Raw genomic sequence first — 25,483 nt, forward strand, 5'->3', positions numbered from 1 at the left:
TTGTGATTTCACAAAAAAAAAAAAAAAAAAAATTCACCGAGCCCCCCGGTTATACTGGATGTCCCAGGACTCTGCTTTAAGAACCGTGGGTCCAGACCCATGAAAGAGTAAGACAACTTTCAAAACCATTTTCTGTACTTTTCTACTCAGATGTTATCTTGCTACCAAAACGAGATATTTTCCTTTCCTGTTCAGAAAAGAGGCACAGCAAAAGAACAGGGTTAACAGAAAGATTTTCATTCACTGCAACTTACAAGTCATGTAGAATACATTCATTCGTTCGTTACATGTACCGTAGATATAAAAAGTCTACACAGCCCTAAACTAATATTTTGTTGAAGCACCTTTTGATTTCATTAAACCACTCCATCAGATTGTGAGGGCATCTCCTGTGCGCAGCCCACTTCAGGTCACCCCACAGGTTCCTAGTTGTTGCACTATTTCATCGTTTTAACATGTGTTTGTAGACCTTTTATATCCACTTTAAGCACCTCTTACTTGGATGCCACAGTGCTGCTCCTTCATGCCTCCAGGATCCCTGGCTTAAACCCGAGCTTGGGGAAATATCTGTGTAGAGTTTTGCATATTCACTTTGTGTACATTTACATTTATGTCATTTGGCAGACGCCCTTATCCAGAGCGACGTACAGAAGTGTGTTGAAGTCTATCAGTAAATACATCCCGACACTGGTTCACTAGGTCACAGACTAAGTATAGCATCAGTATTAAAACTTTGTTGGGAGGAAATATATTAAGAAAAACGATGCTAATTTAAGTACTTAAGAGTCTTTATGCATGCCTTCCGTGTACCCTGAGAGATGGTGGGACCAGTCGAGCGGTGCTGGAGGACCAGAGGGAGCGTGGCGCAGTGCGGGGTGTGATAAGTGATTTGAGGTAAGTGGGTGCTGGTGCATTTTTGGCTTTGTACGCAAGCATCAGTGTTTTAAATCTGATGTGGGCAGCTACAGGAAGCCAGTGGAGGGAGCGTAGCAATGGGGCGGTGTGGGAGAACTTAGCAAGGTTCGAAAAAAGTCGAGCAGCTGCATTCTGGATCAGTCGCAGAGGTCGAATAGCGCTCAGAGGCAGACCTGCCAGGAGTGAGCTGCAGTAGTCTAGTCTTTAAATGACAAGAGCACCTGAACCAGCACCTGAGCGGTCTGTATGGATAGAAGTGCATGAAGTATTGATAGCTGTTTTTTGGCACGATAGGGAGGGTGATTGTGAAGGATACCAAGTGATGATAGGAGGTGTGGAGTGGGGTAGCAGTGCGTCTGTAGCTGGAGAGGGGTGGCTGAAGACCAGGTCCATGACATTTGTGTGCGAGTGGGCGGCTGTTGAACGTCAAGGAGAAGAAATGCAGAAGAGGGAGAAGGCAAGAGGACTCGAACTTGTCAGATGGGGAGGGTGAAGTCTCCAAGAACTGTAAGAGGGGTGCTGTCGGTAGGGAAAAGACTAAGGAGCATGTCCATTTCTAAAAAGAAAGTCTCCTAGGTGACCAGGAGGGTGGTAGATGATGATGATGATGATGATGATGATGAGAAGGTTGATTGGGGAGGTAACTGTAACTGCATAGAATTCGAAGCATGAGATGTTGAGATGAGACAGGGAGAGAGAGAGAGGTGTGAAGCAGCATCTCCGAGACAACAGCAGACCTGTACCACCACCCCTGCCAGTTTCTCGTTGGAGTGTGAGCGAAAGCATGAGCAGAGAATAGAGCAGCTGAGTTCTGTGGAGCTATCCAGGTCTACGTTAGTGCCAGAAAGTCAAGAAAACCATGGGAAGCTAAAGCTGAGATGAAATCAGCTTTCTTTACAGCAGACTGGTAATTCCAGAGCCCACCTACCACTGCTGTCTGAGACTGAAACAACAGAGGAGATTAGATGAGGTTACTGGTAGTTCGGCTCTGGTTTGTGGACAAGAGCTTCTGGGATTGAGAGCGGAGATAGGTTTGAGGCGCATGTCTAGTCAGGATTTGAAGATATGGCTGAGAGGGAACTGGTAGCACTTAACTGAACAAGAAGAACTAGACGCTACTAAACCAGATCCTTTATCTAAATTCATGCTTCTTGTGACACTAGTGTCTATAGCGGATATCCTTCGATATATCTTTGTTAGCCCTGCCCACAATTCACACCTTAAGGGAGACTGATATTACTCTCGATTAACCACCTGAGAGAATTAATTAGCACACACTAATAATCACTTCCAAGCAACAATACAGAATCAACGATATAATACAATACAGCAGTTCTAGTGTTAAGAATCTACATCCAACTGAGTCAAGTAGATAATACACAAAAGTCAGAATCCTACATTACGAGTAGAGAATAAATTAAAGATAGGACACCTGAAAGCACACCGAGGTTTCCTCTGGGTTCTCCACTATCCAAAAACATGCTAGTAACTGTAAGGGCTATGGTAAATTGCCCGTAGGTGTGAATGCGGGTGTGTAGTGTGTATGCATTGTGCCCAGTGATAGACTGAAGCTCCATTCAGGGTGTATTCCTGCCTCGACAGTCTCTGGATCTACCTCACACCACAGACCAGGATAAAGTACTTACTGAAGATGAAAAGAATGAATGAATAACCCTTGTTATTGTTGAGGAGCCTATTCTGATTCACACCATGCAGTGACTATAAGCTGAGCTTCGTGTTAAAAACAGGATGAAGCAGGGAAATCACAGCAGGAGCAATAGTGGAACTGACTAACCTGGACCACTAGGTGGAGAGGGTCCTCAAGGTATCTGGACTAAGAGTCCGAGTCCCCTGGGATAGGCTCCAGGCTCCCCGCAACCCTGTGTAGGATAAGCGGTACCAAAAATTGATGAATGGACAAAAGTGGCTTACAGACAATTTACAAAGATAAAATTATTATCCGAAACAAGTTCCTACGTGATTGTAGAAAAATGTCCTCTGTACATATTTTTTTTTTTCAATATGCACTTTTTGTCTTTGTCTCTGTTGATGCTGTTCCGTCTTCTAAATAAGACCTAACCCTCATGGTGTTTTCTGAGTTTGAAATGAATGAAAAATGAAATAAATAGTGTTCACTCTGCCCAAGCTTTCAGAATTCCCCCCCCCGGCACTCACTTCCTGTGAAAGAGACTGAGACGCTGAAAGAAAGCGCAGGGAGACGGAAGGGTTGGAGGGTGTGCGTGTTTCCAGGGTCACGAAGCAAGGTTGAAAATTCAGGTGGAGTAGTGGCATTGTGGGTGGATGGGGAGGATACGTGAGTCAGAGTTCATGTGCCCTACTGGCCTCTCATCCTGAGTTTACACACAGCAGACTGAATGTTAAATACGCTCACAAACACCTTTCTTTTATTGTGTTCGGTTAAGCTTAAGTTGATCTTCATGAAGGAGTCATATTTTCTCAGTTTGCCTCATAGGCTTGTCTGGCAGCTCCCTAAGCTTACCAACCAGTGGAGTAAACATTTCCATTTCATCATTCAGACATTGTACTGGTGCGCAGAGATGATTAACATTAAGCCAGGCAAAGTACTCTGAGACGTCCATAAAAATATATCTGGCCTTCCATGCCGTATAGATTAGTTGTTTTGTTTTTTTTTTTAGATATGAGCCTTCAAAAAACCTGTTTAAACTTTTATATCTCAGGCATATTTTGACATGTTCGTACTGATTTGTGAGTAAAGCAGAACTCCTGCCTCATGTGATGAGCAATTTCATGGCATTCAGCAAGCGTCACCAATGTTCACCAGCACTGGTGTCAAAAATAATTAGCGAAATGTCACGAGGAATTTGATGTTTTGATATAAAATGTCTTCATTAGACACACCATTTCCATTTTGTACATCACATGCCTTGCATCCCTTTAGCTTCCCTTATTACACAGTCAGGGGAATGAATTCATGTAAAAGAGAGTCATCGAGACAGAGAGAGAGAGGAATTTTGACCAGTTGGTGTTGAATGTACTGAATATAAAGAACAGTAGGAACCCTTGCAGTTCAGGAATATTTCACAACTATCCGAAACGCATCCTAATCTGTCCCAACCTTTGTATTCCTTCACGGGGGGGCACAGTGGTGTGGTGGTTAGCACCCCTGCCCCGCACGTCCAGGACTGGGGGCTCGAATCCCACTTCCGCCCTGTGTGCATAGAGCTTGCATGTTCTCTCCATGCTTTGGGGGTTTCCTCCAGGTACTCCTGTTTCCTCCCCGAGTCCAAACATGCGTTGTAGGCTGATCTGCATTCCCAAATTGACCATAGTGTGTGAATGGGCGTGTTATTGTGCCCTGTGATGGATTGGCACCCCGTCCAGGGTGTCCCCCGCCTTGTGCCCGGAGTTCCCTGGGATAGCCTCCAGGTTCCCCCGCGACCAAGCGTAGGGCAAGCGGTACGAAAAACGGATGGATGGATGGATATAGTCAAATATATCTAGTATTTCCTATTATAATATTACAATGAAACAAATATATGATTATTAAAACATGTTTCTAGACAATTGTATGAATGTCAAGCGTTACCTTTTCTCATTCTATTATCAGATAATTTGGCTTCTTTCTAGATATACAGTAAATGCTTCAAATTATTTGGCAAAAGAATGAAATATTTTCAAGCTTGAAATTAGTACAAATATCTAGAAATAGGTTTAATAAGCTTCTATTTGGTTTATTCTAATCTTATAATATGAAAACCATATATTTGACTGCATTCAAGATATTTCCACTTGTTAAGATGTCATTATTTGCAGTGAAGTGTCACAAATGTTGGGACACATTAGAATAGTTGGATGGGTTCATGGTTGTTGTTCCTGGAAGTTAGTCTTGTTATTCACATTCCTCATGTTGTAAAGAATATCTCTCTACATTTCTCCCACTCTCTTTCACACACATACTGCCCTGGCCCTGTAATATGAACGCTGAGAGAATAAAATATGACTATATTCAAGATAGTTTCACTTGCTAATATTTTTGTTATCTACTGATGACAGAGCTAGCTAGCTGTCTGCTTCAAAGCTAGTCAAGTTTCTAGTTGACTCTATCTCATCGCACCAAGTTTGGCGTTTATGCACAAATCATGCACTTCACTGAGTCGGCCATTTCCTATGATTATAGACAATGCAAAGAAAAAGGTTATACTTGGTTTAAAAATTGGCCAAACAATAGAAAACATCAAATATTGAAAGACATTATAGAGACCATATAAACACAGAAGCCAGAAACTGGGCTTTACTCAAGATTAGTCCTTGACATGGTTCACTGTACGTTCCTATCTCTTATGGCATTTCAGGAAGCAACGATCAGCTTGGTAGTAGAATTACCATCGCCCTTCCTATGTCCATTTCCACATCCCACTCAGCTCCACCTGCAGCCACCCACTCTGTCAGCTGGAGCCCAGATGTCCAATCATATGCTTTGGATCCAGATAGGGACATTAATCACAACCAGTCGTGCAGATAAGAAGAAATAGAACACTTTACAGCATCGAGGGATGTCGGATACAGAAATGCTAAAACACCCATTGTTTAAAGTGGACGTGGAAAAGATAAAATCTCAAAGACTTAACAAAGTCTCAACCAAGCGGTAAAGGAGAGACAAATAAAACTGAATCGAATTGAATTTGTATCATTTTGTCTTACTTTTCAAATAAAATTAGACTTTTCTTCTCCTCATCTAAAATAAGACGTTACTTGACCATCACGCCCACGTGTTCCTTTGCCACAAAGTTGGAAGCACACAACTATATGTAATGTCTTTGTATGCTGTAGCATTACAGTTTCCCTTCACTGGAACTAAGAGGCCTAAACCTGTCCTAGCATGACGGTGCCCCTGTACACAAAGCGAGCTCCATGAAGACAAGGCGTGTTAAGGTTGGAATGAAAGAACTCGAGTGTCCTGCACAGAGCCCTGACCTCAACCCCATTAAACACATTTGGGATGAACTGGAACACAGACTGCACCCCAGGGCTCCTCACCTAACATCAGTACCTGACCTCACTAATGCTCTTGTACCTGAATGAACACAAATCCCCACAGCCATCATCCAAAATCTAGTGCAAGGGCTTCCCAGAAGAGCAAAGGGGGAATAAATCTGAAATGGGATGTTCAACAAGCGCACATGACTGTTAGAATTTTGTGTCCACGAACCTTTGTTTTTATTACACTGAAGACATTTGAGTTTGAGATAAGGAGATAAATACGAGACAATAGACCAGAATTTCAGATTTCATTTCCTCATATGTACTTCTAGATGTGTTAAACAACTTAGAACATGGCACCTTTTGTTTGAACCCACCCATTTGTCAAGTGATCAAAAATATTGGAACATGTGACTGACAGGTGTTTCTTGCAGCCAAGGTGTGCCCTGTTAGATTGATTGTTTAAACAAATAATAGCTCTGAATGTCTTCTCTTGGTCTGAGTCCTACACTTCTCTTGTGAAACCTGCATTTGCTCTTAAAAAGCATAGACCAGCATGAAGACCAGAGAGCTGTAAATGGGAGAAAAGCAAGCCATTTTGAATCTGAGAAAAGAGTGAAAATCTATCAGAGTCCTTGTATAAACATTGGGCATAGCCAATACAACAATTTGGAATGTCCTGAAAAAGAAAAAGAAACTAGTGGTGTACTAACACCCAGATATGGAACAGGTCGGCCGAGGAAAACAACAGCAGCTGATGACAGAAACATTGTGAGAGCTGTGAAGAAAAATCACAAAACAACAGTCAGTGACATCACCAACATCCTCTGTGTAGAGGTGAAGGTATCAAAATCCACCATTTGAAGAAGACTTCAAGTGCAGAAATGTAGAGGCCATGGCGCAAGATGCAAACCACTCATCAGCAGTAAGAATCAGAAATCCAGATTGGAATTCACAAAGAAATACAGAGACGAGCCACAAAAGTTCTGGAAACAAGAGTAACCTCTACTAAAATGATGGAAAGGTCAGATTCTGGAGAAAGAAAGGATCTGCTCATGATCCAAAACATACAAGCTTGCTCAAGCATGGTGGAGGTAGCGTCATGGCTTGGGCTTGCATGCTTCTTCTGGAACAGGCTCACTAATCTTTATTGGTGATGTAACTCATGATGGTAGCAGCAGAGTGAATTCAGAAGTTTACAGAAACATTCTGCCTTCCAGTTTACAAAGACATGCATTCAATCCAGTTGGGAAGAACTTCAAACGCCTTACACTATCCTTACGATCATATATGAGGTGTTGGAAGCAGGAAAAATGGGCACGCATATAATCCTTTTTCCTACTTCCGACACATTAATTTCGAGAACGGACTGTTCACTTGTTGTCTAATATATCCCCTCCCCCCCTTGACAGGTGCCACTGTAGCAAGATAATGATTGTTATCCACGTCACCTGTCAGTGGGTTTAATGTTATGGCTGATCGGAGTATATACTGTTTACACTCCACTTGAGGCAAATCATGCGCGTTCCCGACATTCCAGCGTGCGCCCGCCCCGCCTCGGCTACGCATGCGCGCGCCCGTCGCTGTGGTGTACACATTGCTGCTGTGGCCGAATCACGGAGCTGAGAGTGTGCGCGCGCGCGCGGCAGAGAGAGAGAGAAAGAGAGAGAGAACGAATGCGTGAGCTCAGTTGAAGCCACAAAATACAGCGAAGAAGTGGCGTTTTAACACAAAGACTCCACCATACCGAGAAGATGAACTACACGAATCCGCAGTGGCGAGAAAAGAGGAGCCGCGGCGTCTAAAGGGTAAGAAACGGAAAGTTCGCCTTCTTTTCTCGGCTAAGTTACAGAGAGAGAGAGAGAGAGAGAGAGAGAGAGAGATCTGGAATTCTCGCTCCTCGTCCTCTGTGCCGGAGTTTCAGTTTGTACCTGAACACACTGTCGAGGGCTTTGTGCATGTGTAACAGTGTATTTGTGTAACAGTGTATTTGTGTAACAGTGTATATGAGTAACGAGTGCTTTTGGTCTAGCGCGTGCGAGAGAATGAGAATATGTGGCGCGTGCGTGCGCGTGCGTTGGACTCTTTTCGATCCTCCAGGGCAGCTGTGCTCAAACTTAAGACGCCGCCACTGTTACTGAGAGTTGAAGAGTGTTTTCTTTCAACGGCACCGAGGAGTCACCTCTATACACATACATACACATACATACACATACATACACATACACACACACACACACACACACACACACACACACATATATATATACACACACACACACACACACATATATATACACACACACACACAGACACACACCTACAGAAAAACAAAAACTATAGTCTCTCCGAAGGTTCTACTGTTAATTTACCATGAGCTGTGCGCTTTTAGACGGGCTTTGGTGATTAATAACTTTTTAAACTGTAGTTATTTCAGATGGATGGATGGATGGATGGCTGGCTGGATGGATGGATAGACAGATGGATGGATAGTTGGATGGATGGACAGACAGACGGATGGATGGATGGATAGATAGATGGATAGACAGACGGACGGACGGCTGAATGGATAGATGGATAGATAGACGGATGGATGGATGGCTGGATGGATAGACAGACAGACAGATGGATGGATAGTTGGATGGATGGATAGTTGGATGGATGGATAGATAGATAGACAGACAGATGGATGGATAGACAGACGGATGGATGGATGGATAGTTGGATGGATAGTTGGATGGATGGATAGTTGGATGGATGGATAGATAGACAGACGGATGGATGGATGGATGGATAGACAGACAGATGGATGGATAGATGGATGGATAGACAGACGGATGGATGGATGGATGGATAGTTGGATGGATGGATAGACAGACAGACGGATGGATGGATAGACAGACAGATGGATGGATGGATGGATGGATGGATAGACAGACAGACAGACAGATGGATGGATAGACAGATGGATGGATAGACGAACGGATGGATAGACAGACACACAGACAGACGGATGGATGGATAGATAGATGGACAGATGGATGGATAGATAGATGGATGGATAGACGAACGGATGGATAGACAGACACACAGACAGACGGATGGATGGATGGATGGATAGATAGATGGACAGATGGATGGATAGATAGATGGATGGATAGACAGATGGATGGATGGATAGACAGATGGATGGACAGATAGATAGATAGACGGATGGATGGGTGGATGGATGGATGGATGGATAGACAGACAGACAGATTGCTGTATGGATGGATGGATATCTGGATGGATGGATAGACAGATGGATAGACAGATGGATGGACAGATAGATAGATAGACGGATGGATGGATGGGTGGATGGATGGATGGATGGATGGATGGATAGATAGACAGACAGACAGATTGCTGTATGGATGGATGGATATCTGGATGGATGGATAGACAGAGACAGATGGATGGATGGATAGATAGACGGATGGATGGATAGATAGACGGATGGATGGATAGATAGACGGATGAATGGATGGATGAATAGATAGATGGAGCACTTTATTGAGCCTTGAGAGATATTGTCTTGTGCAGAGAACACAGGTTACACTACCCGTGCAGCAGTAAACTAGGTACGAATAAAATAAGGTTTAAAAAATAATAAAATAAGTAAGTGAAGCGGTTGAAGTGCAGGTGATGATCATAAGGCAATTATCACAATGTGTCCATAAGAAAAAGAATAAATCATAATAAATACGTTGTGAAGAATGTTGTTATTGCACAGCTGTGTGTGTGTGTGTGTGTGTGTGTGTGTGTGTGAGTTGTACATGGAATTATTTTATTGCTGTTGCCATATTATTATTCATCTTGGCCTAATGAAGGTCTGTGAGCTAAACTGAACGTGATCCTGCATGAACTTGCTCATGTTTTTAAAATAAATATTCAGTCTGTGGCTGTGCAGGATATTTTACACTATCATGTTTTTGTCTATTTTACTCTGTATCACAGTGTTGACCTTTGCAGCTCCAACCTTTTATCTAACTTGTATCTTTGCATCTTTCATGTAATCTAATATGCTGTAAATCGGTTCGGTTGCAATAAGGGCTGCTCTGCATGTCGCCCTGATCTCCGGGATAAACCATTTAAGAATTCCCCCTCACCCCAAACAGCCCATGTTAATAGCTTTAACCCATAATCACACTCGTTCGAATGCGTTATTCAGTATCGCTTACGCATATAGTCTGCGTAGAGTAATCCGAATACCCAGACCGTCCCAGACAAATGTCTGTTTAGCCATGAAAATTTCAGTGGTTAATCATCATGGCCTGATATGGCCAAACGTTTGTGGGAACCTGACCATCACACCCACATGTGCTCCTTTTGGAGTGGAAGAATCTCGAGTGTCCTGCACAGAGCCCTGACGTCAATACCAACTGAACACCTTTGGGATGAACTGGAACACCGACTGCACCCCAGACCTCCTCGGGACCTGATCTCACTAGCGATCACAAATCCCCACAACCACGCCCCAAAATCTTCTGGAAAACCTTCCCAGAAGGGAAAGTGGGAATAAATCTGAAAGCGCACATGACTGTTATAATTTTGTGTCCATAAACCTTTGGCCATACAGTATAAGTTCCACAGGATGGCAAGTTCGAGTTCTCCATTCATCCCTCCAGGCAAATGGAGAGCCGTTACAGTAAGGGAGCGTTCACTGACTGCGTAGGTCTGAGAAAGAACAGACGATGAGATTATTACAGAGGCACAGTTACAGACGCAATCCACTGGTCCCAGTTTCCTGTCAGTTTTACATCCCATACAGCCGCCATCTTGTTAGACCGTCAGCTTTATTATAGGTTACAATAGCTTTCTTTTGATTGCGCTTGTGTCTGCTTTGATCATCTCTGAATAGCTGTCCTCGCGAATAATTCTGCTGATGACGGATGATTGATATTCAGTGGTTATGCTTGTCCCCTGAAACTAATGCGCTTGAAAGGGGCTTCAGTAGATTAATATAACCCTGCGAACTTCTTGAAAGAGGGAAAAACTTTTTTGCTCACTTGTAAGCAAGCGAACGCTATCAGGTGTGAAGTGCTGCATCGTGACGTGGGTGGACGTGTTATGACACGTCGGATTACGATTACCGTTATTACCGTGTCTCGCAGGCAGAAATGTCAACGTGGAACAGAAAGCAAGAAACAGCACCGTCGTGTCTTACTCCGAGTCGGATGATCTCGGACACACGGTGTGCGATGACCTAGAAGTGCTCTAGGGGGAAAAAATCTAACCACGGAATATGTACAGGAAATGGTTTAATTGGATAGTTATTTCTATCTGGATATCTGAATGAAAACGTTTCAGTTGTGTATCTGTAGGACACCGCGTTTAGAGTCCCGTCAGGAACTCGGAATATTTTCAGTAACTAGTAGGGGTCATTCTGTAACTACACGCACGTTACTAGAAAACCGTGTGTAGTTATGAGACCGAGGAATGCATGTCCGGAAGCGCTAAAAGTTCCTGGGAATTCCACGCGCCTTTCCTCGGAAGCGCGACGCCTGAGATGGGAACTTGAAATTTTCGACCGCCGTGCATTCAAGCTCCAAAGTGCGGACGCCTCCATGCTAACTTTTTTTTTTTTTTGTTAGCAACACGCTAGCCAGCTGTCTGTGACGAGGGATGTCTGTTTTCCTCGTCAAAACGGTGAGCCGTACGGTCCGTGTTATAGATTTAATAAGTGAACGTCTGTGTGTTGATTGATCGAAAGTAAGTACTCGTATAAACAGTATAACTCGTGTGATACCGGCGTGTCGGAACGTTTTCTGATATTGCCCCAAATCCCCCCTCCCCCACCCTCCAACCAAACCCCCCCCCATCCCCCTCTCAAAGCTCCAAGCTACAGAACAGGTGTGACCTGTGGGTCGGGGGCCTGTGTGTCGGTATGAGGGACAGAGAGGGAGCAGGGTCTCACACACACACACACACACACACACATACCTCGGTCTGTCTGAGAATTTTGTTGAAACCCAAACAGTTAATGCCGTTAAATGTTAAAACACAAATAACTAAATAATATGGGAGTAATTGGACAAACAACTCCGACTCGTCTGTGTCTCAATACGATACGTGCCTTAGGTTTCCATTTTCAGTTATTTTAAATATTCAAACCAAAGATTACATTAATTAAAACGTAATAACGCCACAGTGCTCGTGTGATCCATTCACACTCAACAGCGTATAACAGCGCAAAAGCTGGAAAGAAAGCGACAAGATGAAACCCTTTTCATGCATAAATATTTTAAACATGTATCCAAATTCCTTGTTATTATTATTATTATTATTATTATTATTATTATTATTATTATTATAACTTAAAGCTGCATGCCGTATGAATTGACATTTTCTAAATATCACACATTAAAAAGTAAATGGATTGTTTATGCGTAAGAATAAAATGAAATATTATTCTTAAAATATTATAAATAAATATTCAGGTCTCAAATGTTTAATATCATTTTTAAAGAAAATATTATTAGAGTTTTGCTAAATTTACACAGCGTAAAAAAAAAAAATAAATAAATAAATCTTCAATTTAAAAAAAAGTTTTAAAAGTTAAGGGTCTGGCACAATTTTTTTTATTTTTTTAAATTTCATTTTGGATTTTGTTCGGAGAGTTTGAAGATGTACTCGAGACGTGTTGAGAATAACGAATGGTGCGGAGAGGAACATGTATCAGTGTATCAGTAACTAGTGCGAGTGATTCTGTAACTACATGCACATTTACGAGGAAACGTGTGTAGTTACGAGAACGAGGAATGCATTTCCGGAAGCGCTAAAAGTTCCCGGGAATTACGCGCGCCTTTCCTCGGAAGCGCGACGTCCGAGAGGAACGTGTATCAGGATGATTAAGGTTAAATTACTGCAATGGTCTCACATGATTTGATCGTATATTTTCCTAATAATAGTCTTAAATTTACTCTCGGTAAGTGCGGACACTCTGTTAGCTAGTTGCGCTGTCAGTCACGCAGCTGTCTCGAGCCCTATGAGGTGATTTCTTTATGCAGGATTGAACGAGTGAGGAGAGGCGTCCTGAGTGCAGCAGGTCTGCAGTACTAGCAGCAGTGTATAATACACACATTTGATGCACGTGGCCCACTCGAACACATCACATCAGCATGGTCCATTACCCTGAGGTGCTCCCAAACACCATAACTTAAACAGTTTGGGGAATTTTCATAGCCGTTACTGATTTCTCACGATCTAATATGCCTGGTGCGTGAGAGCAGCGTGTGTCGGAGAAGCCTCGCCTGATTCGAGATAAGGGGGGGGGTTACGGGTTACTTTTTCAGAGGAACAAGTGAGTGCGGGCTTGATTAAGATGAAATGTTTCACACCTCACAACATAAGCGGTGTTTCATGAGAAATCGCCTTCTTTTATTGTAGTCTGTTGAATGTATTGTTTGAGACGCAGAAGTATTGAATCGAGGGCCTTGTATCAAAACAATATGATTTGCCGCATCATCGCAGCCCCCCCCCCCCCCCCTCCTGTTAGTAGATAGGTAAGTATTTTGGAAGGTTTCGAAGACCATTAGAAGAAAGCATGACTCATCGATTTTCCAACATGCTTGTGCCATTAATTTACTTTCTTTTTTTAATTGGAATGAGCCTGATGTGGGCTCAGACATGCTATGATACCATTAACCCTGGCAGCAAGCTCAGGCCTAATATCTTTCTGAGAATGTATTTCCAAAACTAAGCATGTTTTCACACTTGGTCCAATTTCAGAGGTCTGAGTTCGGTTCTTTTAAAGAGGACTCGGGCGTGAGAGCACCCTAAATGTCCTCTTCTATCTTATCCTTTTATACATCGAAAAAAAAACAAAAAAAACATGTACAGTTGTGGAACAACATCCTGTGGACAGATGAGACAAAGATCAACTTGTAGCAGCATGATGAGAAGAGTATGGAGAAGGAACTGCTCATGATCCCATGGCGTGGGCGTGTATGGCTGCCAATGGAACTGGGTCCCTTGTATTTATTGACGATCTGAAAAAAGCAGTGGCATGACTTCTGAAGCGTACAGGCCCATATTATCTGCTCCCATCGGACGGCACTTCACAGTTCAGATGAATAATGACCCAATGCCTACTTTGAAAGCAACCCAAGACACTTTTTAAGGCAAAGAAGTGGAATGCTCTGCAATGGCCGAGTCAGTCACCTGACCTGAATCCAGCTGAGCTGCATTTCACTTGCTGAAGGCAAAACTCAAGACATAATGCCCCGAGAACAATCAGGAACTGAAGATAGTAGCAGTAAATGCCTGGTGGAGCCAAGAAAACCCGGAGAAAGCCAGTGTCTGGTGATATCTATGGCTTCCAGACTTCCAGGCCATTGACCGCAAAGGATTTGCAACCAAGTATTAAGTATGGCAATTTTACGTATGATTGTTAGTTGGTCCAAGTGGAAAATCAGGGCACATGCCCTAAAGTGCTGTAATTCCTGTACCTTTCGCCCAATTTGAAAAAGAAATGTGTGCGTGTCCAAATATTTATGGACCTAGGTGTGTGTGTATACTACATACCCGAGCACACAGTATTCTCTGTTGCCCTGGACAAGACACATGCTCCTAAATCGTGTCTGCTTTGGGAAAAAAAGGTCAGTGTGTGTTTCATGTCACTGTAGAGGAACCAGGAATACCGCTGAAGCCAAAGCTACTGTCCGTCCTCAGGTCTGCTCTTGAAAGCAGGATTTGTGAGTTCATGGAAACAATGACTTTTTCTGTTACAGATAGAAAGATTAGCTGAAATCAAGCTTAATAACCGTGGCAGCTTATACTCGGTTTGTGCCCCGGAGCAGGTTGAGCACACGCCGAAACGTCAACGCACAGACATCTGGTTAAATATTATTAATAAAATGCTAAATTGCCGCTTTAAGCGTCCAGATATATCGGACCTAAAGCTGTTTATTGCAGTTGCATGGACACAGAAGTGTGCGGATGTCTTTTATAGTGTTGATTCATTTCTACTGGCGAAGTTGCTGCTGTCTGCTGTAACTGCAAGCATTTAATTATTTTCTCTCGATTCCAGCTGCATATTCGATGCTTTCCTCGGTCATAATCAGCCATCATTTGGTATTTAAACCCTGTTTCCTGGCGCAGCAGCACGCAGGTTTGATGAAGAAACGTTTTAAACTTTTAACAAAGAATGGAAAAGAACACAATGGCATTTATTTTGTCTAAATATTAAATGCGAGATAAATGTCTACGGAAAATTCATAACGAATATAATTATACGCAAGTATTAACTCTGGATTTTTATTTATTTTATTTTTTTTACGGTGCCATCTCTTTTTATTTATTTATTTATTTATGCTACTTTTTATTTCTCGTATTTCTTTCTTTTTTTTTTTTTTTATGTCCGTAGTCTTTGAAAGAAAACAGAGTTTTTTTTATTTATTCATCCAATTTACCTCAGGATTGACTTCAGGCCTTCTGAAACTCCTAATGCGGAACCTCGGTCGAATTTATGAATAAAAGTTATCCGTCTGTTCGCTTTTGCTATCGGCCCGATCGCTTCCTGTAACACCGCAGTGGGATTTTCAGCGTGTTAGCACCCCGCTAACAGCAGCGCACCTTCCTGAAACTTGTTCGTCACTGCTGGAGCAGCAGGCCTAACGTAAAAAACGCTGACAAATGCATGTAGCGTGATTGTGTGCCAAATTAATGAGCATGAGCCGTGAAGTGGTTTCGAGCATTCTAGAAGTTTCTAAAGAAAAAGGCTAATCGATGTGTGAAGTCGGAATATGTGCTTGTGAAATGACGGGATGTAATATCGCACTGTATAATCACTCGCCGCTCCGAGGAGAAGATTAATTATAGATTTTCCAGCGATCAGGAGAAACATTGGCAGGAAAGTGGGGCAATTTTTTAGGATACATCTCTACATAGATTTGGGACTTTTTTCAAATTGTAATGACTGTGAAGTTGTGTTGTAATGCTCCAGCATATCTATCTGGGTGTAGTGGAAAGGGCACGGTGTGCATGGACTGTCGGGTCTTGCACTGAAATGATGGTAAATAGTAGGGACTAGCTTAGAGAAATACTTTATTGTTGTCTTCGCTATTCCTAATAAATAACCTGGGCAATAACTTTATTGCGTTCTGTTTTTTTTTTCTTTCTCTTTTCTGATTTCTTTCCGTCAGCTTTCCTGAATTTTGATGTTTTCCTCTCTCTTTGACCACAGACCTGACTCCCCACATTTTTTATTACTCAACTGAGAGGATAACGGCATGCACTAATATGTTCAGGGGAATTGTGTACGGTTGTATATTTGATATCTCTTGTTGGCTAAAGTAGCTACCTCGTATCATGTTGAATGAATACGAGGCTGTATAACAGTCATGTGGGAATCTGCATTGTTTTTAGCCTAAAATGGTTGGTCTAAACTAATAATAATAATAATTGAAGTGGTCAAAGGAAGAATATCTTGCACCTTAGATTACCAGCGCTTTCTTCGTTATTCTTAAGGTCATATATCCTGAGCAAAAAGAACCTTATTGTGAATATTTGGTATACATTTTGAACGTTACGGATTGAGCATTGTGTCCCAAAGTTAAAAAGAAACCTACGGTATAACACCTGCCATCATACTGAGTGTTTGGCCTGAGGCATTTGATATGTGATACAGATGTGTACACACACACACACCTCTCACACACACCTCTCACATACCAGATTTTCACCCACTCAGTCTGGTTACATGAACCCGTAGCGACACACACACCCACTCACCTGACACTTACTGAATAGTTCTGGTATTTCTGGTGCTCCTTCTCTACACCCCCGACTTTTGTATATAAAACTTTACTTTATTTTTTTTTCCCCTCTTTCTTCTTCTTTTTGACTTTTTACTGTTCCCAGCAGAGATTACAGAGATTACCATAGCAGCAGCACACAAACAAACCAGGCGGATGGTCCGCTTACTGCGCGTTACCGGGGCCCGTCCGAGCATTAAACCGAGGTTTCCCACGGCGTTGTGTGATTCGGATGCACCTCTGGTGGCTTCTGTTGTAAACTCTCTTAAGGACGGCGTTCTGAGAACCGCAATTTCCGCGAGCAGCGTTTGGTGATGAGAAAGCAGAAGACATGAAGTCACTCACAGTTGTTTAAACATTACTCACCCCGAATGAGTTGGTTTATTCATTCGTACACCTTCAGTAAGCACTCTACCCTGGTCAGGGTCATGGTGGATCCGGAGCCTCCCCCGGGAACAATGGGAGTGAGGTGGGAATACACCCTGGATGGGAGGCCAGGGCACCACACACACACACACTCACACCTAAGGGCAGTTTGGAGTCACCAGTCCACTTACTGGAATGTTTTTGCGAGATAAGAGAAAGCCAGAGTTTTTAATGAATCATAAATTTATATCAAAATGTTGTTTATATTAAAGGTGAAGTTGCTGAGAACAGCCTGCAGAGCTCCTTGTGTAAATGCAATAAAACAGCAGCAGGCTGTGTGTGTGTGTGTGTGTGTGTGTGTGTGTTTGCTTTCATTTGGCATTGGTTTTGGACGCTCCCTGTCCTCAGCATGCCAGGCACTGAGACGCACTAAATTTAGCTGTGCTCCACCCCCCCACCCCCCCATGCCAGCTGATCACTCTCTCATGTACTGTGTTTCACTGGACTGTCTTTCTCAGCCTTTAGCCATCTCCCTAAACACCTTCCTGTCTGTTTTCACAGGCACAGTTTTATCAATAACCGCTCCAACGGTTTCTATTTGCGCGAAAGCGAGGCGGAATCGACCTGCAGGGAAGACCGAGAACTCGGTCCGTCCGGTCTGACCAAGGAATCCTTTTACATTTTGTGTAGCCGTCTTTATTTATTTATTTATTTATTTATTTTTACGAATTCTATATAATGCACTATTGTAAAAAATTGTAACCGGACGTATCGTGATCTGGAACTGTATACCTGCTGGTATGTTGAGAGTGTTTAAGCGTAAAGTGTGAACAAAATCTGTTGTTGCTGGATAAAAGGATGCAGTTCCAGATGGATCAGTATCAGAAACACGTTTGGGGTATTTTCAGATCCAGTCCACTGACGTATCTTGTGCCGAGACGCACGCGCTGTTGCCTGAGATAACGTTGGTCTTGCATGTGAGCACGGGTCACAGACTGTCCTAAGGCATGTCGCTGTCATGCTCGTGATGTTTAGTAACAGAATCGGCGCACGGTGGCTTAGCGGTTAGCATGTCCGCCTTACGCCTCCTGATTCGGGGGTCGGGTCCCACCGTGGCCCTGTGTGTGCGGAGTTTGCATGTTACTCCCCATGCTGCGGGGGTTTCCTCCGCCAGTCCATCCTTTGATGATGTGACGGAGTTTTGTGTGAAATATAATTAAATAGTTTGCTTACAGTGAGTATTGTAATTAATTGATCCGTGCGATCGTTTGCGTACTGTTCATTAATTCATCGCCGAGCACAGGGATCACTAATTGACGTCACTCTGAAGTGACGCTTGACTCGCTTCGATTCCTCTCTCCCCGTACCTCATCCTCGCATCCTTCGCTCGACTCGTAAGCGGGTGGAGCGAAGACGCGAGGAAAGGAAACAAAGACGCACAAATAAGAAACGAGAAGCACCGCTTGTGTCCAACAAGTGCTGGTGTCACAGCTACACTATATGGCCAAAAGTTTGTGGACACCCGACCATCACACCCATATGTACACGTTGAGGATCTCATTCCAGATGTTATAATAACTCTCCACTCTTCTGGGAAGGATTTCCACTAGATTTTGGGGCGTGGCTGTGGGGAGTTGTGTTCATTCAGCTACAAGAGCATTAGTGAGATCAGGCAGCGATGTTGGGTGAGGAGGCCTGGAGTGAAATCGGAGTTCAGGTCATGCTTGAGGGGTCGAGGTCAGGGCTTTGTGCAGGACGCTCGACATCTTCCACTCCAAACTTGGCAAGCTGTGTCTTCATGGAGCTCGCTTTCTAAACAGGAGCACTGTGATGCTGGACGAGGTCTGGGCCTCTTGGTTCCAGTGAAGGGAAGCTGTAAAGCGTACGGAGACGTTCTATATAATTGTTCCAACTTTGTAGCGACGTTTCCCAGTGTGCACTTGACTGTCGGATTGACTTCATCCAGTCTGAAATGTTTTCAGTCTCACAACTGCAGCACATAAGGAGCAGCATATTTGAGCTGTTTTCTTGTCTGCTTTCTTTCCACGCATTAGTCGACGAGTCTGTGCACCCCCTATTGTCCTCTCTCGGTGAGCACCACTGCGAAGCTTCCAGACGATTGGAATAGAGCCAGTGTTTCCCGACTGAAGCCGAGAGACGGTTTATATTTCAGTTATTCCGAAAGGCTTTGATTGCTTAAACCCTCAACAACTCGACAAGTTAAGTGCTGGAGTGATGTGTGGATTAGTAGGTGGTAAGTGGTGTAGGAGAATTGGAGTACCCAGAGAAATCATGGACCTCTTCGGCTCGCGCGCTTTCCCTCCGTCGTATTTCGTTATAGAAAGCGCTTTGCTGACACTTCAGGCGATAGACTCATACGGTGAGGATTATTGATGAAGGCCAGCATGTCATGATCACCAGCATGTCATGGTCTTGTATCTTAAGCGCTCTGCTCAGAATAGACCGACTTGCCACATGTTGTAGGCCTATTCAGATTATAAAATATCACGACTAGTACCTCGTGTATCACAAATATGCTGTAATCGCCACCAGCAAACATTTACTTATATCAATAAACGCTGTAGAAAGCTAAGACTTTGAAGGCAGGGCAGTATGTGGGGTCAGGACATCAAAAGCATTCCTTTCATTTGACACAAGCTGCTTCCCTACAAATCCCCCACAGGACGAGGAAAGCAAATAAATGCTTTTGTTTGATGGCTTTACAAAACAGGCCCAGGACAAAGTGACAGCCTAAAGCACGCTAAACCTTTCTGTTTAAACACTGGAAACGTAAACAGAGTACTCGTAGTCATTCTCTGGCTCTGTTTAACTCTGTGTGTGTGTGTGTTGCATTTTCAGTTGAATTTGTGGAAACCACTTGAAGCATTCGTCGTGTTGAAGTATTTCAGTTGCTTTTGTGTGTGTGATGTGTTCGTTGCAAACAGCTGAAAGTCTGTACATTTTGACAGTAAATATGATCTGCAATCGGGGGTGAATAATTTTGATTGCAACTGTATGTGTAATGGGGTGTGTCTTGTGGGATATGTGTAAATGAACTATATGAGGTGGGGTACATCCCATCCATCCATCCATCCATCTTTTATACCGCTTATCAGTTTCAGGGTCACGGGGGAACCTGGGGTCTATCCCAGGGAGCATGGGGCACAAGGCGGGGTACACCCTGGACAGGGTGCCGATCCATCGCAGGGCACAATCACATACACATTCACAAACCTATTCATACACTACGGACACTTTGGACATGCCAATCAGCCTACCATGCATGTGTTTGGACTGGGGGAGGAAACCGGAGTACCCGGAGGAAACCCCCGCAGCACGGGGACGTGCTAACCACTAAGCCACCGTGCGCTGGTGGGGTACAGTCGAGACCAAAAGTTTACCTGCTCCTAGGCTAAAAATATTCAGTGTCAGTTTTTCACACATTTCATGTTACTGTACTTGTTCTTTTGGTAGAAAGTTCTGCTTGGCACATTGTCATAATTAGGAGTTAATTGCGAGTGAACCTGTAGCTGTGTTTTAAGGGCCTACTTTTAGAACCGGTGCCTTTTTGTCCTCGAGACCGTTGGAAAATCTGAGCAACTCAGCCAAGACTTTAGGAAAAAAAAAAAAAAAAAAAAGAGATCGTTGAAGTCCACAAGTCCGGTTCCTGCTTAGGAGCAATTTTCAAACAGACATCTATACAAACAACCGATTGAAATATAAAATCTCTTGGGATCACCCGGACGCTGCGTCGTTCAGGAAAGAGACGCGGATGAACTCCCAGGGATGAACCATCTTTGGTTCCAAAACTTCTGAACCCCAAGACGACAACAACAAAGGAACCGGTGAAGGAGCTGGCATCAGGAACCCAGGGCTGCAACTGACGATCATTTTCACAATCGATTAGCCGGACGATTATTTTTTTCGATTAATCGGATGGGGGCGGGGCAAACTTTCAGTACCATTCATTTATTTACAATAAAATCCACAAACTGAGTGTTACAAATATAAACGTCAGACTAAAACTTCACACAACTGTTTGTCCAATTATATACGGCTGAAAAGAACCCAACACACACACACACACACACACACACACACACACACACACACACACACACTAGAATATATATTATTCATTTAGGACTGTAGTTTAATTCAGTGCTTTTTGTGCATCCATAAAAAAATACTGCATATAAGTTTATATAAGTTTATATTATATAATCGCATTTATTCTTTATGGATGCACAAAAAGCACAGAATTAAACTCCAGTCGTAAATTAATAATAAAATCTCACTTTCACTGCACCTTGTGGTTTGTTCCTCACCGCCTTTAGGAATATTATTTTACTTGTTTACTTTTGATCGTAGTGTTTTAATTAGACGTTACAGGTCTTACTCGCGCTACACCGTGTATCACCGCGCGTGAGGAGCGACGCGGCCTCGTTACTAATAGATCACTTCCGTTATAATAAACGACAGACGTTACGCTGCAAGCGCGCAAGTACAGCATACAATGACAATAAACTGGAATTAAACTAAACCTTTTAAGCAACTCGCACCAGTTTCCCCTGCCCCTCTCACACAGAGGGGCATTCTGGATATAGTGTTTGTGCTCGTGCTTCCGTGCTACACAAACGCCTCTTTGTAATGTTTGATCTTCTCTGCTGTGTTGAATATAAAATGCACCCCTGCCTTAAAGGACTGCACACGGTCTTCCTCGGTCACTTGACGATTACACCTCTGTCTGATGGCGACTGAGGTCATGATGTTGGCACTGTGTATGGAGGAAATAGGGTGAGGCGTTTAATCCAAAGAATTCCATCCCATCTGTGAAGCATGGGGGTGGCAGCATCATGGTGGACTGAACCGAACAAGTGTGTCTGAGCGAGGAGACCCACGATCCTGAGTTACATCAGTTCTGTCAAGAGGAATGAGCAAAACTTCCTGCAAAGTATTGTGAGAAGCTTGTGGAAGGCTACAGGAAGAGCTTTATTCAAGTTTAACGGATGTAAAGGCATCAACACCGAAAAGTGTGTGTAAACTTTTCGACCCTCTGAAAATCGGATCTAGTAAATAAAAGCTTAGATATATTTGTCTCTTAGATATTATTTTGAAACAAACTCTTATGGAGATAACGATGGAAACCCTAAACGACTTAACATGGGGAATGTATTATGGCTTGAAATGTGTGGAATTGTGAATAAACGGAGTTTGAATGCCTTTAGCTTAGATGTATGTAAACTTTTAGTCTCAACTGTATGTGTAATGGAATATTAGTGGTAGGAAGTGTGTAGGGGTGTGTGTGTGAGAGAGAGAGTGACATCTTTGTCTGAGAATGATGCATGAGAATGAGTAAGCTCTGTATATTGCCAGCAGATATGAAACGGAGAGAGAGTGAGTGTTGAAGTGTGTGTGTGGGTGTGTGTAGGTGGTAAACAGGTCATGTGCAGTTGTGGGCCTACAGACATAGTTGGCAGGGAAACAGCAGTGGGTAGGATTACATCTAGAGGATTGGGAGGGGTGGTTTCCACACAAACTTTGCCATTTTGTTGAAATCTTTTGCTAAAAAAAAAGCTTGTAGAGTTGTTTTTGTTTGTTTGTTTTGGTCGCATTTCCTAGGAGTGCTCTTCATAAAAAGGGCACACAGATGCTCTGTCTAATTACGGTTTTTAATACGCTCTTGTTGATCTAGTGGGCGGAACTGTACTCGTGTGGTAGGGGTAAAGAATACCTGGCTCTCCAGATGGCAGGAAAGCTCTAATCTCTGACTTCTTAGCACAAGACATAAAACTGCACTTAACAGCCACTGGGGGTTAAGACGAGGAATTTCAGCGTCCCAGGGCTAACGTGAAGTGTTAATGTAAGGACCCGTATAGTCCCCGAGGCTACGTGTGTGGACATAAAAGAATATGGGCTTACCCATCTGCCCTGCCATACTCCCTCCGCCTTCCCTCGTAATTGAGTATGCTATGACGCGTTCCTAATCGGACTGATCGGAAGTAGGCCTGGTCAGTATGAGTACTTGTACTACAGTGGGGTCGAGTTCTTGACTTTGATTGGTCGGAAGGTGGACTTTCTTTTGTACAACAGCGTGGCTCGGGCAGTGGTTCTGGGTGTACTGTATACAGTAAGTTTATATTAATGCACTCATTGTAATACGTTATATAATATGTGTATATATATATATATATATATATATATATATATATATATATATATATATATATATATATATATATATATATATACACACACATACATATATATATATATATATATATATATATATATATATATATATATATATATATACACATACATATATATATATGTATGTATGTGTGTGTATATGTGTATATATATATATATATACATACATATATATATATATATATATATATATATATATATATATATATATATATATATATATGTGTATGTATGTGTGTGTGTGTGTGTGTGTGTGTGTGTGTGTATATATACATATATGTGTGTGTATATAATATATATGTATGTGTATATATATATAATATATGTGTGTGTATATATATATACATGTATATGTATATGTGTATGTATATGTGTATGTTTGTGTATATATATATAATATGTGTGTATATATATATATATATATATATAAATGTATGTATATGTGTGTGTGTGTGTATATATATATATATATGTGTGTGTGTGTGTGTGTGTATGTATATATATATATATATATATATATATATATATATATATATATATATATATATATATATATATATATATATATATATATATATACACACACACACACATTAGTTTATTACATACATTATATTTACAGTGCTCTCCACTAATACTGGCGGTAGATGTGAGCAAAGAAGTCTGTGGAAAAACGTCTTGATTGTTAAACCTTTCAATCTTTCTTTTGTTAAAAAATTCACAAAAATTCTCTGCTCTCCGGACAAACAATTGTAAACACAACGCAGGTTTATCCAAAAAATATATATTTTTTATTAAATATAGGTGTGCAACAGCTCTGAGTCTTCTCCTAGGGGGGAGAAGGCGGGGAGAGAAGGGGGGGAGAAATGGAGAGGCTGGTGAAGGAGTGACTTTATCTCCCCTATAACGGAGGTGATGACAGCAACGAACTTGTCTCGCAGATGCACTATAACATTAACTTTATGAACTATAAACTGTTCAAATGTACAACGCCATTAATAAAAACACTGTAATCACCGGAGAATCGTTGCAGTCCCTCCAGAGTGTGCAGCTGTATGAAAATAATCCACTTTATTTTGATCCGGTGAGGCTGGGTATGGGTGCATCTCCTGTGACGACCTAAGCACAAGACTGCTCTACAGTCTTTTGTAACGGAACTGATTATTCCCTCCAGCCCTAGTGGACATCGTCGTCTGACACAATAAGTACCAGTATAGATCATGAGTATTAGGTAACGATGATGGTAACGCGAAGCTGTAACAACATGCAGCCGGGTTCGGCCAAAGATTTCCGGCTCTGGCGGCCAACCGGGAGAAAAAATGTTGAGTCAGTAAATCACAGTGCCAAACAGGAAGTAGCTAGGGGAGCTCCGTCCTGTGGCCATGAGATACCGCCACAGGATCCTGGCTTTCTGTGTGTGTGTGTGTGTCCTGGCGCCGGTTATGTGCTCTGTGTCTGGTTTCCATGTTTGGATGGACAGGTGGAAATTGTAGGTGTGTGTTTGAGAAGGAAAGAGGTGTGTGTGTGTGTGTGTGTGTGTGTGTTTTGACACTGATGTGTATCGAGCAGGTTTCAGGCTGTTCTCAGCAGCAGTCATGTAACAGTGTGGTGTTCCTACTCTATCTTAAGAAGCTGCACACTGACCGGGGACGCTTTCCTCAACTTATTCGTGACCCTGGGACATGTTTCGACGTCCTGTGATCATTTGTTCTGGAGCAATTTCTTAGATGTACTCGAAAAACTGGGCAAATTCCAGCAGGACTGTGAGCTGTAGTTAACTGTGTAGGTTGTACCTAAAATCCATCCAGACGAAGAGGTCGTCACTAACTGTTCCAATTTGCTTTTCTTGGGCATGATGTGTCTTGTGCCTGTTTCCTGGGGTTGTGCTTGTGTGTATGTGTGTGTGTGTGTGTGTGTGTGTGTGTGTGTGGAGCTTGGGAGTCTACCAAACTGTAATTACTGCCGAGTATAAACACATTGGCCATTTCCACGGGTGGCTGCACTCACCATGACGAGCCTTCCTGTGGACGCACTGCAGTCCAGCGTATAAAGGGGAGAGTAGAGAAAAGCACTGAGTTTATTTGACCTCTTCTGCAGTGAATGGTCTGCACTAATGTAGCACTTTTTTAACCTTAGTGGTTCTACAAAGCGCTTTAATGAGTCTTTATTGATCACATATACATATGCACAGTGAAATGTTAGGAAGCTGGGGTCAGAGCGCAGGGTCAGAA

At 42.6% G+C, this 25,483-nt stretch overlaps 1 protein-coding gene across 2 annotated transcripts in view; it reads left to right on the forward strand.

The window, feature by feature from the left end:
* The first annotated feature begins 7,461 nt into the window (after positions 1 to 7,461).
* Positions 7,462 to 25,483, forward strand: part of peak1 (pseudopodium-enriched atypical kinase 1) — an 81,609-nt gene continuing 63,587 nt past the window's right edge. For both annotated transcript variants that reach the window (XM_053686037.1, XM_047160083.2), the window contains exon 1: positions 7,462 to 7,685. The gene's annotated coding sequence lies outside the window, so the exon portion shown is untranslated. The remainder of the gene's footprint in view (positions 7,686 to 25,483) is intronic.

The sequence above is a fragment of the Ictalurus punctatus genome, chromosome 14 (genome assembly GCF_001660625.3).
Source record: "Ictalurus punctatus breed USDA103 chromosome 14, Coco_2.0, whole genome shotgun sequence".
Classification (NCBI taxonomy): domain Eukaryota; kingdom Metazoa; phylum Chordata; class Actinopteri; order Siluriformes; family Ictaluridae; genus Ictalurus; species Ictalurus punctatus.